This window comes from Pteropus alecto, unplaced genomic scaffold, assembly GCF_000325575.1.
Source record: "Pteropus alecto unplaced genomic scaffold, ASM32557v1 scaffold109, whole genome shotgun sequence".
Lineage (NCBI taxonomy): Eukaryota > Metazoa > Chordata > Mammalia > Chiroptera > Pteropodidae > Pteropus > Pteropus alecto.
Window position 1 is genome coordinate 3,208,363 of NW_006494608.1, and position 3,053 is coordinate 3,211,415.

A 3,053-nucleotide genomic window follows, 5' to 3' on the forward strand; every position below is an offset into this window, starting at 1 on the left:
GCACTTTTGTCCCCTGAAGGACCTAATTAACTTTAACATCCCCCAAATTTTTATTTCTTCATCTTTTTGTTCTTGCTGTTCCTTTGACCTCCAGTTTCTCTCTAGTTATTGAGTTCATTTGTCCAAGGCATGATTTACATGTACTTCTCCGATGTCTTCCTTGGTACCCCACCCCAAAATGTTATCACACGGAAGCCCTTTAAGATAGAGGAACAGCACAATAGCAACATTTACATTCTACTTAGTGTGTGCCAGGGCCTGTTCTAAACACTCCACATCTATTAACTCTTTAAATCCTCTCAACAATCCTATTCTCATTTTATAGATGATGAATCTGAAGCACAGACAGGTCATGAAACTTTCTGAAGAACACATGCATGATAAGTGGCCGAGCCAAAAACTGAAGCCACGCAGATCAATTATGCTTCATCTTTTTTTTGTAAGAGCTTATCCCAGTATCAGCCAGCATGAAGTCTGAGGAGGGAAGAAAACGTTTTGTATTGACTCTTGTAGCCCCTCACTCAAGGTGCTTCAGTGCATACTTATGACTGAAGGAAGGTGTGCTGATGCTTAATAAAGTTTATAAAGTAATTGAAGGAAGCTTTCTTGATAAGTCCGATCATTCCAGTTCCTGCTGCCTCAGAATAGTAAAGAAAAACCAGAGATGAAAACATGTTCTTGATGATAGCTTTTGTCTGACATTTATTTTAAATCAAAGAATGCTGATAGAAGAAATTATTTTGACACTTGGAATCTCTATCAAAGCAGATCTAAGAGTCTGCCTGAGCTCCTTGGGGCATCTTCAAGCCTCATTCTTAATTTCAATATAGACTTCAATCTCAAAGCCCTGCAGGATCCAAGCAAGTCTTTACTTTCACCTGGCATTTCTAGATGGCCTGGTTCATAGCAGAACTTCTGAGGTTTACCTGGATCTTCCTGGGAGGTTATAGCCTGGGCTGTGCTGCATAGGTATGCATTGTATGGGGCTGAGATGATGGCGGGCCCAGAGTGAAATTCATCAGTCTTCATTTCACTGCATTGAAATAATCAAGCCAGAATATTAATATTGTAATAATTGCTCCCTCCTCACTTTGTATTTACAGAGAGACAAACAGCTGGGGTGGTTGACATCTGAAACAAGTGCAGCTGATCATTACTTGTGCAGCAGATGGGCTTGGGTTATGAATAAGCAGCAAATGTGAAAGAGAGTCACAGGGTTGAGCTAGGCTTGTGTATGCATAATTGTTAACTCATGCTGCTTGCCACTGTCCTTGGTTTGAGTTGTTGGGATGCTTCAAAAGTACACGAGAAGAACAGAAACACGTTTGGTGAATAAATGTGAAATCAAAACACAACACAGACCCTACCATAAAATGACTGGAAATGAAGCCTCTTTGCCTGTATTGAAAGTTCTGGAGGTATGTAAATCAACACAGAGAAGGGGTGGCCTCATGAGAAGCAGGGAGTTAATTCATGCAATGGGCATCCTGAACAAGATGAAAATTTGAAAGGTGTCAGAATGTTCCCATATTCCATGAACATTTCCCCAATTAACTTCTCACTAATGCCTGCAATTTCATATTTAGAAAAGTATTCCTTTATGTTATATAACTGAATGAGGCTCATTAAAATGCAATGTCCTTGAGGGAAGTGATGTTGAAACTTCTCAGTATTTACTCTTATCATATGTAAATTAGTTTATTAGATCCTTTCCAAACTTCATCATTCCCACCTCTCAGAGCTGGACAAATGATGAGAAAGAGACTAAACTGAGGAGGAGCCCCAAGCTTGTGAATGCCTTGAGCATCTGGTTCCCTCCCCAGTCTCCACCCCAGCCCTGCCACTTACTAGCCATGTGCTCTTGAGCCAAGTCTTGACCTTGGGACATGTAACCTTTAGGATATTCATTTGAAAAAAGTCAGAGTAATAGCAAGTACTATGAATAGAGCATAGATTTTGTGCAGATCAAACGGGGCAAAGATTAAGAAAGTACCTTGAAAACTGAATTAATATTACAAGTATAAGGTAGTTAGTGATGATGATTGGAGAGGTGGTTATGAGAGGCGTGGCACTTTTCAATAACTACATATAATATTGGGGGAGGGGCAGGAAACCTTGGAGCCTCTTTATGGCTTAAGTAATCAAAGCCTTAACTAAAGAGGGCATTAAATGGCTAAACAGAACAGCTCCTGAGGTGCAGTTATGGAGGGTATTTCTGCCAGCATTCCACAGGCAGGGATTTCTAGTTTGTATTTCCACTTAATATAGACGATGCTCTGATTTAACCCAAGGGGCAGAATTTAACTCCTTCCACAGTCACCAAAGACAGAGAATACAGAACAGGAATCTCAGGGATAGTTAGGAAACACACAGAAAGAGGAGGAGCTTGTGGGGAAATGGCAGAGAATGCCAGTCTCCAGGCTCCTACTCCCTGCCTCAGAGTAGGTAGTCAATATCTCCAGATGGGATTGGTGGGAAGTAAAAATGATTAGTAATTCCTGGTAAAGACCGTCCTTAAAATTAACTTGGAGCAATTTTATTACCAGGAACTATGAGGAAAAGCTCTGATTGAATAAAATGAAGTCATCAGGGGAAGATCACCTTGTTAGGAAGAATACCATGCTCTTAGGAGAATCAGAATTTGATAGAAGATAGCATGATGCCAGATTATGAGGTCCCAAAAGCTCCTAAATGCGGAAGAACTGCAAATTTATAGCTGAGCCACTTTTTAAAAAAATCTTTGATAATTTATAGTATATATTAATTTGCATTGACATATATTAAAATATTATTTTTCTTCCATTTTCAACAAATCTCTTCTTTTATCTTTATGAGTGCAGAGATAGGGAGGCAATACAGCACCACTAATGGCAGAGCCCTGGAGTAGGGAAAAGCATGGGTCAAAGAACACTAAACACATCGGGCAGCAAGCTCTGTGTTTTGTCCTATATGGCATTTCAGTCCTGAAAAAGAGTGGCCCCTTCTATTGCATCCTTATAAGAAGCAGCTCCCAACTAAAGTAATTAGAGTACATCTGTTTTCATCTGAAAGAC

General features: G+C 40.0%; 1 long non-coding RNA gene across 1 annotated transcript in view; it reads left to right on the forward strand.

Moving 5' to 3' along the window:
* The window catches only part of LOC112473547, a 10,788-nt gene extending 10,228 nt beyond the window's left edge, over nucleotides 1-560 (forward strand). The window contains exon 3 of the long non-coding RNA XR_003044063.1: nucleotides 326-560. This is a non-coding gene — a long non-coding RNA (uncharacterized LOC112473547). The remainder of the gene's footprint in view (nucleotides 1-325) is intronic.
* The last annotated feature ends 2,493 nt before the right edge of the window (nucleotides 561-3,053 follow it).